General features: G+C 38.0%; 1 long non-coding RNA gene across 1 annotated transcript in view; it reads right to left on the reverse strand.

The window, feature by feature from the left end:
* The window catches only part of LOC148754689 (uncharacterized), a 257,160-nt gene that overhangs the window by 240,755 nt on the left and 1,437 nt on the right, over positions 1 to 14,968 (reverse strand). The gene's annotated exons all lie outside the window — the stretch shown is intronic.

Raw genomic sequence — 14,968 nt, forward strand, 5'->3', positions numbered from 1 at the left:
GTACAAATATTAGAAAAACTGGAGTTCCAGAAGAAGAGGGAGAAGGTGACAGGAAGTTTATTGAAAGAAATAATAGCTAAGAACTTCCCAAACCTGGGGAGAGACTTGAACATCCCAATTTCATGAAACCAACAGGTCACCCTATTATCTCAATTCAAAATGACCTTCTCCAAGATAACATTATAATGAAACTCAAAAATCAAAGAAAAAGAGACTCCTAAAAGCAGCAAGAGAAAGAAAAAATAACCTACAAAGGAATCCCCATTAAGCTATCAGCGGATTTCTCAGTAGAAGCTTTACATGCCGACCAGGAGAGCGTAGAATGATATGTTCAAAGGGTTGAAAGAAAAAACTGCCATCCAAGAATACTGATTCCGGCAAAGTTGTCCTTCAGAAATGAAGAAGAAATACTTTCCCAGACAATCAAAAGCTGAGGGAAGTTAGATCATCACCACTAGGCCTGCCATGCAAGAACTGCTGAACTGAATTCTTCAAGCTAAAAGAAAAGACTCGAATTAGTATCATGAAAACATATGAAAGTATATAATATGTTGGTAAAGATAAATATACAGTCAGACTTAGAAAAGAAATTCTGTAATAGGATGGTGTGTTAACTATTTAACTGTAGTATAAGAAATAAAAGTATGAAAATAACCATAGCTACTATAATTTGTTAATGCGTATACAATATAAAGAGAGGTAAATTGTGACATCAAAATATTAAATGGGGAGCAAAAGGATAGAGCTTTTGCATATGATCAAAGTTAAATTGTTATCAGATTAAAATGGACTGTTTTATTTATAAAATGTTTTATGTAAGCTTCATGGTAACCATATAGCAAAAACCTAGAATAGTCACAAAAGATAAAGACGAATCAAAGCATACCACCATGGAAAACCACCAATTTACAAAGGATGGCAGAAACAAAGGAAAACAAGAAGAATGGAAATACAAAACAGCAAAGTACTAAAATGATGGGGAGGGTCCTTTTAGATAGTGGGAACAATGTGTGTGACAAAGGGACTAAGATAATAGTCAGCATACTGTGGTGTGTTTGGTAAGCCACAAGTATTTTCAGTGTGTCTGGAGTGTGTCATGTGTGGAAGGTGCAATGTGAGGTGGGAGATGTTTTGAGAAACGAAGTGAGAGAGATTATCAGGGGTCATATCATACTACAAAGGTTTCTATAAACCATGTAAGAAGTCTGGATATTTCATGTGATGCTACAGTCCCACTGAGGGTTTATACCTGAGGGAGAAGTGATCAGCCAAGTTCAAATGCATCTGCTGGTTCATTTAAAAGATGGATTTTAAAAGGCAGTATTAAAATGGCAGGAAGACCAGATAGTTTTATTTGGTTCTCTAATACATTTTACAGTAGTACCTCTGTTTTTGAACGTCTCCGTTGATGAACATTTCGGTTTAAAACGCCATAAACCCGGAAGTAAATGCTTCGGTTTCCAAACATGCCTCAGAAGTCGAACATGTCACATGGCTTCTGCTGAGTGCAAGATCCTGAGGCCTAGCTGTTTTCGAAAACCAGTTTTCAAAGGTTTCAGAACTCGAACGGTCTTCCGTAACGGATTATGTTCGAAAACCCAGGTACCACTGTATTATGGTAACAAATTGCCAAGATTATGGGAAAATTCTATCAAACACTCCTTGGTAAGGGCTGCTAAGTGTCCTATGAAAATGACTATGCCATGACTCACTGATTGCCAAGTACAACTGCTACAGACTGTATCCCCACAAAATTCACATGTCCAAGCCTAATCCCCACTGTCATGCTATTTAGAGGTGGGGCCTTTGAGAGGTAATTATGTCATGAATGTAGAGCCTACATGATAAGATTAATGTCCTGATACAAGAGGAAGAAGCAAAGGATCTCTCTTTGCTTGCCACCATGTGACAATACAAGAAGACAGCCATCTGCAAACCAGGAAGTGGGCCCTTACCAGACACCAGCTCTGCCAGTGCCCTGATATTGGACTTCTCAGCATCCAGAATTGTGAGGAATAAATGGCTATTGTTTAAGCCACTCAGTCTATGGTAATTCATTACAGCCACGTGAACTAAGACAACAACCAGTGACCACAGGCTATAGTACAAATGAAACAAGGCAGCAGGGAATGAGGTTGCTGGACATCAGATTTTAGAAAACATACAGAAAGAGTTATCTTGGGAAACTGGGATTCATTGCATCTTCTGATCAGGACACTTTGGCCCCAGTACGCACTGATTTACACTTCGGAAGTCAAAAGTGTTTTTCTGAAAGGAAATCTAAAATCCAATTAATACAGAATTATAGAATGTTGGCTCCTGAAAGCGGGACTAGAGATCGTTTAATCTACTGTGGCATTTTAAAAATTGGGAAACTGAGGTTTGTAAGGGCAAATTAATTCATCTAATGTTACCTAGTTAGCTAGTTGCAGATGTGAATATAGTAATTTAGGTCTCCTTACTTACAGTTCAGTATTTTGCTGACCTTGTTAAATATGGAAAAATAGGAATATGAGACACGGTTTAATAAGTGTCCCATTATCATTTCTCTCTTCTTATGGTCAATTATTTTGAATTCAGTTTCCTCATTTTGTTTCAGATACGTACAGCTCTCTGAGCTCCCACCCCATAAGGTGGGAGAAGAAGAATAAGGGGTCAGAGGAAAGTCAAATAACTAGATGCTCCAATACATCCTATGAGAAAGCTGGAGAAAAAAATTAAAAAGCTGAAAAGCCTCCTCTGCATTAGACACAATTATAGCCTGCTAATTCAGCTCACTAATTATTCAATTCAAATCTGGCAACTAGCTTGTTGTACGTTTTATGTCACTGACGGATTTTGGAGTCGTATTTATTTGTGGAAAACCAGGTATTATCGAAAATATGGTTTATTAATTTTTCCCTAGGAGGTATACCAGGGGTAAAATTCTCAGCTTTTACAAAGCAATGCCAAATTTTGTAGCAATTAATGCCATCCACAAAAATACACCAGCAGAAATTTTGCCATGAAATGATCAGTCCTTTAGACTATTCACGCAATAAGTTGACTGTAGAACCCCAAGATGAAAAGCAGGTGAACTGAATCAGAAGGGCTGCACAGCAAAAATCATTGCTTTGGTCAACAACTGAACACATTTGTTTGTCAAGGAAAAAATATGTTGTCCCGAACTCTTGACTTTTATGTGACTCCATTCTGTATGGCCTTTTATATATTAACCAGCCAGGGGTAGCAGCCCTTAGGCAAAATTCTTCATGTCTCCCTATGGTGGGCTGCTTCACAGAAAAACTCTCTTTCCTTCTCTCCTCTACTTTTCATTTTCCTCTTTACCTTGCCCAGGGCTGGAGTAAGACAGGACTGTGGAGGAAGGATTTATCAGGAAGCAGGGAAAGCAATGAATGACTACAGATGCCACTTTCTAGTCTAAAATCAGAAGCTATTCCATCGCAGCCCGAACTCTTCACTACACTCTCCTTTCCCTCGCCTCCTGACCAACATATACACTCAACTCCAATCATGCTATTTACCCTAAATTCCTTTTTTCAAAAAGAAAAAAAGTCCCCAAATCATCAGGTCCAGTTTTAATAATAGTACCCACTGTAAAGATAGTTCCCATTTATATAGCATATGCCTGGTTCTATTAAGAACTTTTAAATATATTGCCTGATTTAATCCTTACCACGATACTGTGAGATAGATATGATCATCCTTATCTGATATTATTAAGCTATGTGTATTTGTTTCCTGTGTCTGTTGTAACAAATGACCACAAAATTACCACTCTATTCTCTTACAATTCTGGACACCAGAAGTCTGAAATCAGTATCACCAGAGTGGAATCAAGATGGTGGCGGGGCCATGCTCCCTTGGGAGGACCTAACGGAGAATCATTTCTTGTCTCTTCTAGTTTCTGGTGGCTTCCAGCACTCCTTGGCTTGTGCCCACATCACTCCAATGTCTACTGCCATGGTCATATCGCCTTGTCTTCTACTGTCTATCAACTATCCCCCGCCTCCTTTTAATAAAGATACATGTGGTTCTATTTAGGGTCTACCTGGATAATCCAGGATAATCTTCCCATCTCTAGATCCTTTATTTAATCACTTTGCCGTGTTAGGAGTTAGGAGAAGGGAAGCAGGTAGGAAACCTCTGGGGGTCAACAGCACACACAAAGAGAGACACATATATTTGGAAGTAGATGAGTCAAAAAAGAGCGATTCATCTTCCATCCTCCCAGAATCCTTTTTGCACCTGCTCCTAGCCTCCACCCTGCAGCAGCCTAAGCTCCATGACCTGGAAACATGTCCAGTCATTTCTAGCTAGAGGTGTACTTACCTCCACAACTATATTGCAAAACGATTTTGGTTAGTGATGTAGGTTGAATTGTGCTCCCCCAAACTATATGTTGAAGTCCTAATCCCCAGTATCTCAGAATCTGGCCTTATGTTGAAATAGAGCAGTTGCAGATAGAATTAGTTAAATTAAGATGAGTACTGAAGTAGGATAGGCCCTAATCCAATATGACTGGTGTCCTTATAAAAAAGATATGAAAAGAGAGAGAGACACAGAGGGAAGATGATGTTAAGATACAGGGAGAATGCCATCTCCAAGCAGGAATGTCAACGATTGCTAGCAAACTACCAGAAGCTAGGAGACATGAAACAGATTCTCCCTCACAGCTCTCAGTAAGAACCAACCCTGCCAACACTTTGATCTCAGATCTCTAGACTCCAGAGCTGTGAGACAATAAATTACTGTTGTTGTTTTTTAAGCTACCTGGTTCGTGGCACTTGGTTATGGCAGCCCCAGCAAACTAACACAATTAGTGTCGGTTTAAACTATAGCAAACAGATGTCCAAACATAACAGAGTTTAAACACAATACCAGTTTATTTCTCATTCATGTGACAGTCCAAGGTGGGTATTTCTGGTATGGGGATGTCTCTCTTCCATGTGGTGTTTCAAGGACCGAGAGACCATCCATCCTCTAACTTTTCTATCATTAGTCTCCTCTTCATCTGCATATAGCTAACAAAAGGGGGAAAAGTATGGAGCGGGCAAACCCATTTCTTAAAAGTGTTGGCCCCAACATGTCATAAATAATTTCTACACACTTTCCAATGACGAGAAGTGAGTTACACGGTCACATTTAGACATAAGGGAGGCTGGGAAATGTAGTGTACCTGTGTGTGCAAGATGAAGAGGAGAAAAGTCAGCAGTCCCTGCTACGTGTTTCATTAGGAAATTGGCCGATTATTGTTCAAAGAAGGTTCTGGGTCTGGCCTCAAGAACCTCATTCCCAGAGTTAGCCTCCCTTTCATAAGACTGATATATAAAGAATTTGAAGACAAAAGAATCTCAAAAGACCTCTGAAAGAAATGGTTAAGATTTTGGCTTACTATTTGAGTCATTCTTTTGATAAAGACTTTTTGAGCACCTACTATGGGTCACACAATGAAGACACAGCTGAGAACAAGACACAGTTCTTAACCTCATAGACTTTACATTCTAATGGTAGGAGAGAGATAAATCGATAAATATTGACTAGGTCACATGGTGATAAGTACTGTGTGAAAATACAAGTGAAGATGGGGAATTACATAATATTTGACATGTTGGTCACAGAAGTTGTTTCTGGCAAGGTGACACATGCCCAGAAGAAAAACAGAGCATGAGCCAAGTAGATGACTTAGAGGACATTCCAGGATAAAAGAGAACTTCATACCAAAATATGGTACGTGTGCTTAGGATGTTTGAGGAATGGCAAGGAACTAAAGTGGCACTCCAAGAGGACGAGATGTAGGAGGTAAGTTCTGAGAAATATACAGAGGACAGACCAAGAATGGTCACAAAGGCCACGTTGAGGGTTTTGAAAATTAGTCTAGGTGTAATAGGGAAGCTATTGATGAGCTCTGAGTTTAAAGGTGGCATGTTTTGACACACTTTTTAAAGGTTATCTTAAGCTACCGTGTAGAAAAGAAACAGCAGAGGCACAGGGAATGTACGCAGAAAGACCAGTTACGAGGCTATGGCAATAAGCCAGGTGAGATAGGATAACAGATCAACACAGGATGTTCGTGGCGGACCGGACAAGAAGTGGTTGCATTTAGGGCATGTTTTCAAAGTATAGTGTCATGGATACTAAAGTGTTCTCCCTAGATCCCCTCTTCAGGGCCAATGCACTCATTTCCCAGATCCTGGGAAGGAATCTAGATTGTTGAAGGCTCACAGTCGCATCCTCTACAGAATATTTCTCTCGGACTCATGGGACTACTTTGCCCTGGGATGCACCCCTCCCAGGGGCCAGTCTGCAGACAATGCCTAGGAGATACCGAACACAAAACCTTGATTCCCTTACATGTACCTTTTATCCATTCAGTCTTCCTCTGATGGCTACCTAGATTGTTTTACCTCCCCACTACAATACAAAGTACAGCAGTAGACTACCTATAGATTGAGATTTTATTGGTCAGCCTTGTGCCATGCCACAAAGTCTTTAAAAGTAGGTGAAAACTGAGACAAGACCATTGGCTTTGGCGATATAAGCTAATTGTAATAAGCAATTTCAATAATGTTGTAAGGAATTAATCCAGTTTTCAAAACTCAACGGAGGACAAAAAGTGAGGTACCAACATTCTCACAAGTTACAAAATAAAGGTATAGGAGCCTCAGCGAAATGACATAGTCACAGAATTTGCAGTGATGCGAATCACACTGTCCAGTAAAAATAAAGGAGAATACAAAACTTAGAAGGATCTAAATTTATCAGTGGTTTGTTAATAATAAAAAGGGAAAATGGACACTTGATTCTTCCAATGAAAGGCGAAAAAAAGTGAAGAGATTACTGAGGAAAACTGAAAGTATTCACTGGGGGAAGCACTTTGACATTTAGATAGGATAATCGAAGTCAAAGCCTGACAGCTAAAGACCATTTGAAATGAAAGACATGGAAACAACTGAAATGCCCATCGGTAGACGACTGCATTAAGAAACTGTGGTACATTTATACAATGGCGTATAACTCGGTCATAAAGAAGAATGAAATCTTACCATTTGCAACGACATGGATGGACCTAGAGAACATTATGCTAAGTAAAATAAGTCAGACAGAGAAAGACAAATACCATATGATCTCACATATATGTGGAATCTAAAGAATAGAATAAGTGAATGAACTAATCAGAAACAGTCTCAAAGATATAGAGGAAAAACTGATAGTTGCTAGATGGGAAGGTGGTGGGGATAGGAGGAGAAAGTGAGGGGATTAAAAAGTACAAATTGGTAGTCACAATATTGCCACGGGGATACGAAAGACAGTTTGGGGAACATAATCAATAATGTTGTAAAGATTTTGTAGGATATCAGACGGGCATTTGTCTCATTAGGGAGACCACTTCATGGACTGTGTAGATGCCTGACCACTGCACTGTACACCTGAAGCTGAAGCTGAATAATATTGAATGTCAACTACAATTTAATATATATACAGTCACAGGATGTGGAGTACAGCATAGGGAATAGAGTCAATGGAATTGTAACAGCTATATAAGATATCAGAGGGGTAGTAGATTGGGGGAGAGGGGGTTACCACTTTGTGAGGGGTGTAAATGTCTATTACATTGTTTTGTACACCTGAAACTAAGAAAAACAAAAATAAATAAATAAATAAATAAATAAATAAATAAATAAATAAATAAACAGACAATGTACATTGCTTATCAGGATAAATAGTATGAATTGGATGCACTGTATTCATTTTTACCGTGGATTTAAAGCTTTAGAATAAGTAAGTTTATATTCTAAAACATTATCTCACTAAAAAGCATAGCATTATTGTGTCACATGAACCAGTACATTGTTGTAGTGGATCTAACATTATCAGATTCATGAATGCTACCCTCCAATAGGTACTCTGCCTTTTCTGATCAAGGTCATGTGGAAGGCAGGAAAACATCATTACTGCAATCAAATCAGCTCTAGCCATTGCTAGATGGGCGGGGGCGGGGTGGAGATAAGGGGGAAGGTGAGGGGATTAGGAAACAGTTGGTAACCACAAGATGGCCATGAGGTTTTGAAAATTAATTTGGGGAATGTAATCAATAATGTTGTAAAGATTTTGTAGGGTATCTGATGGACACTTGTCCCATGTGGGAGACCACCTCAGGGATGATGTAGATGCCTGATCACTGCACTGTACACCTGAAGCTGAAGCTGGACAATAATGGATGCCAACTATAATTTTATATATATATATATATATATATATATATATATATATATATATATATATGTATATGGTTACAAGAAGCGGAGTACAACATTAGGAATAAAGACAGTAGAAATGTAATGGCTCTGTGCGACGTCAGCGGGACAGTGGATGGGGGAAGGGGGGTTCACACAGTGTGAGGGATATAAATGATAAACATCCAAGTATTATTTTGTCTTGTGCACCTGAAACTAATAAAAAAAAAATCAGCCTCTTGCCATTTATGTGTAATTCAGATCTTCTGTCTGATAAATTCCTATGGAGCTTTGTGAGTCTTACGGGATATTTGCAGGCAAGTGTGTGATACTGTCCTCTGCAATAACCTTCCCAATCTTTAAGTACCCTTGGGGCCAGTCATATTTTTACTAAATATTTTGCGATTATTTTTCTAGAAAATATGAATGTTACCACTTAATTTTTACAATTTTCATAACTAGTAAGTTGTAGTCTTCACTGTTCTAAACCTTCTATTTCAGTATAAATATCATGAGTGGATGTGAGTCATAATCTGAAGAAAAACTGGGGAATCCCTGTTTTATTCCTTTTTTAAAACCTGTTTTTGAACTACATTTATTTTTACTAATGGAAGGAAATACAGATAGGCCAATTAAAGTTATAAAGAAGTCTATTTCCTAGCTCCAAAGCCCACACTGATTAATGATAAGAAACCTAAAATTATTCATGGGAACACGACTATTTCAGGTAGCAGAATCAATTTCCTAGGATTTTTTTTTTAATCATTATCAAAAGTCAGTGCTTAGGACCAAGAAGAGAAATATGTCCTCCATTAAGTAGACTCTACAACTTATTGGAATTTCACGATTTATTGGTTTAACTTTTCTTTTATCTTTAATGTTTTTAAGTTACAAATGCAATTTGCTCATCAATGAATGAATGGATAAACAAGTGGTACATCGTGAAATAGTGCCATATGCACAAAATGGATGGATCTTGAGATTATTATGCTAAGTAAAATAAATTACACAGAAAAAGTCGAGAACCATATGATTTCACTGATATGTGGGATATAAAACTGAAAGCAATAAAGGAACAAGACAAACACATAAAGAAACAAAAACTTATAGACATAGACAATAGTTTAGTGGTTACCAGAGTGTAAGAAGGGAAGGTGGTAGATGAGGGTAAAAGGGAGCAAATACATGGTGATGGAAGGAAAACTGACTCTGGGTGGTGAACACACAATGCAATATATAGATGATGTATTACAGAATTGTACACTTGAAACCTATGTAATTTTACTCACCATTGTCACCCCCAATGAATTTTAACTAAAAAAAAGTATTTTCACAGGAGGGAGATGATACGTAATAACCTTTTAAAGTAAATGCACTAATACTTCAACTCCTAAATAGTTCTATAGTCAGTCACAAGTCAAAAATTATATTTTTATAATGTGAAAAAAAATGTGGTACATCGATACAATGGAATATTATTTGGCCATAAGAAGGAATGAAGTACTGATATATATGCTACAACATGGATGAAACTTGAAAACATTATGCTAAGTGAAAGAAGCTAGACACAAAAGATAATATGTTATAAGATTTCATTTAAATGAAATTACTAGAACAGAAAAATCTTAGAGATAGAAAGATGGTTACCAGGAACAGGGAGAAGAGGAGAATGGGAAACATGCTCCCATGGAAATGGGAACCATTCTCACAGTGGTGATGGGTTTCCTTGTGCCATGACGAAAATGTTTTGGATCTAGACAAAGGTGGTAACACAACATTGTGAAAGCACTAAATCCCACTGAATTGTTCATTTTAAAATGGTTAATTTTATGTTATCTGAATTTCACCTCAATAAAAAAAATTTTAAGAAAAAAAAAAAAAAAAAATATATATATATATATATATATATATATATATATACATTCTCCGAACCAATCATATAGGATGTCCCACTCTAGTTAGCCTGCTTCCAGCTACCCTATGCCAACAAAATCCAATGGAAACATACCTGAAGCCATCCTTCCTTTTCCCACTATAAAACTTTCTCACTCCTGACCACCTTTGGATCTCTGCCAAACTGAAGTGATGGGGGCTGACCCCCTTACCACAGAAAGCTCTGCATAAACAGCCTCTGCTTGTTTTCATTTGTGTGGTCTTCATTATTTACACAGGGCAACGAGTCTTCATTTGGTATCCCACATCAAATGGGGCTCTTTTTATTTAATGCCTTTTACCACAAGGGAAATGAAGTCTTGTACACCTTGGCCTACTTCAAGGTCCAGGTGCTTGGTTCAGTTTCACTTACAGACAGATATTTACCTTGTTTTTCAGCACAGATATATTGTTTTAACTTATCTTTTTCTCTCTTATCTCTTATCGATTCCATATACGTATCAGGTATAGAGGATTTCAAAGCATGAACATGCGATACCATCTTAAATAGAAGTTCTACATTTATTCCATAACTTTTTTTTACATGTGACAGTAATAGACAATAGGCATAGTTCATGGATGCCCTGTTTATATGAGATGACACACAGATAATAATTATCATTACATTAATGAAGGTACAAGATGGTGACATTTTGTTAATAACTATTACATTGGTGAAAATCATCATGAAATAATGACTAATAGTGTGTATTCAATGATCACTGTAATAAGATGGAAGATGAGTTCTTTTTCCCAATTAATAAGAAAAAAGATGAAATACAGAGCTGTGAATAATCTATGCAAAATAATTAACGTGTAAAAGTCAATGTAAAACTTACTTGCAATCAGTTTTAACCACAAAATGGCTGACAGTTGACACAAAGATTTATAGAAGAACCTCCAAGACCTCTTGACTATAGCAAATGAGCAGGCAGAATACCCTGACACTGAAGGATACCAGTGGACTCACTCATAAAAAATGATGAAATATTGTCATTTGCGACAACATGGATGATCTTGAGACTATTACGCTAAGTGAATAAGACAGATGGAAAAGGATACACTCATATGTGGGATATAAAACATAAAATAACAAACGAACAAACAAAACAAACAAACTCAGAGACACAGACAACAGTATGATGGTTACCACAGGGAAAAGAAGATGGGGAGAGGATGAAGAGGATAAAGGGGGTCAAATATATGGTGACGGAAAGAGAGTAGACTCTGGATAAGTACACAATGCAACATACAGATGTTGTATTATAGAACTGTACACCTGAAACATACAATGTTATTAACCAATGTTACCCCAATAAATTTAATTAAATAAAATGATGAAATTAAAAAAAAGAAAAAGAAAGATACCAGTGGGAATGCTATTAGGCCTTTATATATATTCCTTGTGAAAATTAATACAATCTCTTATAACCTTCTAAATACAGCACTTTTGTAGAGTAATATTAGTTAAATATGCAAGAAACAAATGTATCTGTTTGTGTGTGTATGTATAAGGAAGGCGGAGTTGGGGCAGGGGGAAGAACAACAGCAGATGAAACTATTCAAGTAGAGGTTCAGTACACATGGATGATTTTTCTTGCCAACTCCTCACTGAGATCTCCCACCACAGAAGAGATCAGTTGTTTAATGGGACAATCACTTTTCCCACCAGTTCAATGACGCCTGGAAATCAAAATGAGAAATGAATTCCTATGTCCTAAGGCATTGTTCACTGTTAAAATGCAAGCCCCAGGAAATCTTTTCAGTGTGAAGGCAATTACAATACCTTAGAAAAATTCCTTAACTTCTCTGAGCCTCAGTTTCCTAAACTATAAAACAGAAATTATGCTACCTGCCGCACAAGGAAGTTGTGAACGTTGCATGAGAATATATGTGTATACACACACACACATACATATATAAAAATAAAACATGTGGTATAGACTGAATGTCTGTACCCCTCCCCCCTCCCCAATTCATAGGTTGTAACCTAATTCCTAATGTGTTGGTATCTGGAGGTGGGGCCCTGGGAAGGTAATTAAGTCGTATAAATCATTAAGTCATGTAAGTGTCCTTATAGAAGACACACCAGAGGGCTCCCTTGTCCCTTCTGTCAGATGATGACAAAGGGAAAAGACGGCCATTTATGAAGGAACTGGGCTGTCATCAGACACTGAATCTGCTGGTGCTTTGATCTTGGACTTCTAGCCTCCAGAAGTGTGAGAAATAAATTTCTGTTGTTTATAAGCCGCGCAGTCTGTGGTACTCTGTTACAGCAACCTGAATGGACTAACACACTGTGTGTCAGAGTAGATGCATAGTGCAGGCTCGGTAAATGGTGATTTAAAATGGCAGGATTTTTGTTCCACTGTTTACGCTTCCCAGGCATGCTGAAATATGTAAATATTCTCAGTGTTTAGCACACAACAAGCTTTTAACTTGCTCCCACCTTCTTCACTCTGTTATTGTGTGTGAGTTCACCAAATCCTTTTCTAAGAACCTGTTCTGATGAGGGAGGACGATTGTGAGAACACCACATGCTTTCAGGGCAGGAGGAGGGCCACCATTGAGTGGTAGAAGAGCTACTATACTAAAGGAAAGACTGGGAAAGATAAAGGTTCCATGTAATTGACAAGTTTGCCTTGTAGTGTAGAAAACAACTCAGATTTTTCTCTCTTCTTTTCATTTAACTGCTATCTAATTACATGGCTTGCTTTTATATTTTCTGCAACAGAAATTGTGACGTATCCAAGACAACTGTCATCTATACAATAAAGGCGGTTAGTACGGTTATGATGTACCCTCGTCAGGAACTCCATATTCCAAAGGAGGTTATTAAGACCTCTGATTGGATATAAATATCTATACCCTGAGGGTGTGTTAATTAGCATGAAGGATGTTAGCAATAATTTTTTCTTGGGAGAAATAATGGTTTTCAAGATATTTTGCTGGTTAGGACATTGCTTAGGTCCCGCTGCCCTTGCATAAATAAGATTTAAAAATCTGGAAAGCCCAGCAGCCTATCAGTTGTAATGCAGTCCTTAAGGTCTAAATACCCATTGGTTCTATGCCAGTTTATTTCATGTAAGACTTCCCTGAACTAACAAAGCTGGCTAATCCAATTATCAAGTAGTAGCCAAACGAACTCAGGGCAGAGAGTGGGACTCCTGAACTATAAGAACAGGAAGTCCTAATTGTTTCTGCCTGTTTTTGTGTATCTTTGGCAAAATTACATCTAAGATTTGCTTTCATATCACCTGATATCGTAGGGAAGCAAATATATAAAGCACTGACTACTTCTAATTTCCAGAGGCCAATGAAAACTACCAAAAGAACCTAACAATTTGCTGAGTGGCTAAATTAACTTAGGTCAGTTTGTAATATCTGGTGCAACCAAGTAGGTAGTTTTTACCTAGGTATACAGCAAAAGGAGCAAACAGACTACTTTCCAAAAGAGAAAATTTGGAAGTTATTACAGCAGTATGAGCTTATTGCTATTTCTAGGTTTTCATGTTGCATAAAGGGGGGAAAAAGAACTCTGGAGGATATTTTTAAATAAGGATTTTGGCTTCGCTTTAAGATTTTAAGAGGTAGGAAGTAAGGCCTTACACCCTACTCAAGTTACTAACTGTAGGAAAGAATTTGCCAAAGAGCTAGAAAAGGGAGCCCTGGCTTGGTGAATATACACTAAAGGGGGAGACAGACACCATCATGTCAACAAAAATGAAATTAGAAGTTTAGGAAATCTCCCCATGAAGAAAGACTTGGAACATCCTTTAAAAAGCCTAGAGTCCTTTCAAGGATGGAGAACCCCTCTCCCACTCACCACAGAATAAAGATGTGCAGGCTGGTGAAGGAGCTGGTTCTCAGCTAATTCAATAGATTCAGCGGCAAACAAGAGCTCTTCTTGAAGCCAAAGATGATGCCAGCCCTAAACAGATGGGTTATCAAGACGCATGAAACCCCACTGGAACTAGAGAAGAGCCAGGATACCCTGACAACTGTTTTTAATGAAGGAAATGGAAATCTTAGCATATCTCACCAAGAGGACTTTTCTACTTAACATTTTAGGGAGCTTAGAGACCAGGGAAGGGCAGTAGATGCTCTGCAATTAGTAGATGAACGCTTCTGTAAGACTAGTCATTCAACCGTAGAAATGGGCAATAAGTTAACTCGAAGAGAGCTGCGATAATTTTTGAGAGAAAGATGAGTCTTGAAGGATACAATTGACAGTCAGATGAGGTAGTTAAGGAAGTACGGAGGAAACCTTAACTTTCCAGAGGCAATCCCTGATGAGGCAATCAGAGGAGGCAGTGGGGCTTAGAGAGAAGGCCCCTCAATGCCAAATAAACCAAGCTGATCTTGTCCCTAAATGTCTCAGTCTGAGAGAGTAGCAGCCCCCTAAAATTAGAGAATCGATAAGGGATCCACAAAGCTCCTCTGGGGGTGAGGTAGGAGTGATCATCCTATGAGATTCAAAAGGTCCCATAGGGAATTAGTATTAACTAACAATGGCTCCAAAGTGATGAGTGCTCAGGGAAAGACAGAGCTATTTAAAGGTTTTGGTAATACAGACACACTGGGAATGAAAACTACGATTAAACTGGAAACAGGTGGCGAAGCATGGAAAAGAGGTAGTAGCCAGAACTTCAGAGTGAATAATTGGAATAGATTAGGGTGGTGGAAGATGTTTTTAAATCTGATAAACAAGTTCAATATTTTATGATTATGGTCAGAAGGCTAAATGACAACATGTCAAACTACCTACTTCAAAGTATATATTTAATGCAGCTGCTATG

This window comes from Rhinolophus sinicus, chromosome 18 (genome assembly GCF_057876585.1).
Source record: "Rhinolophus sinicus isolate RSI-liver-muscle chromosome 18, RSI-T2T, whole genome shotgun sequence".
In the NCBI taxonomy this organism is placed as follows: Eukaryota; Metazoa; Chordata; class Mammalia; order Chiroptera; family Rhinolophidae; genus Rhinolophus; species Rhinolophus sinicus.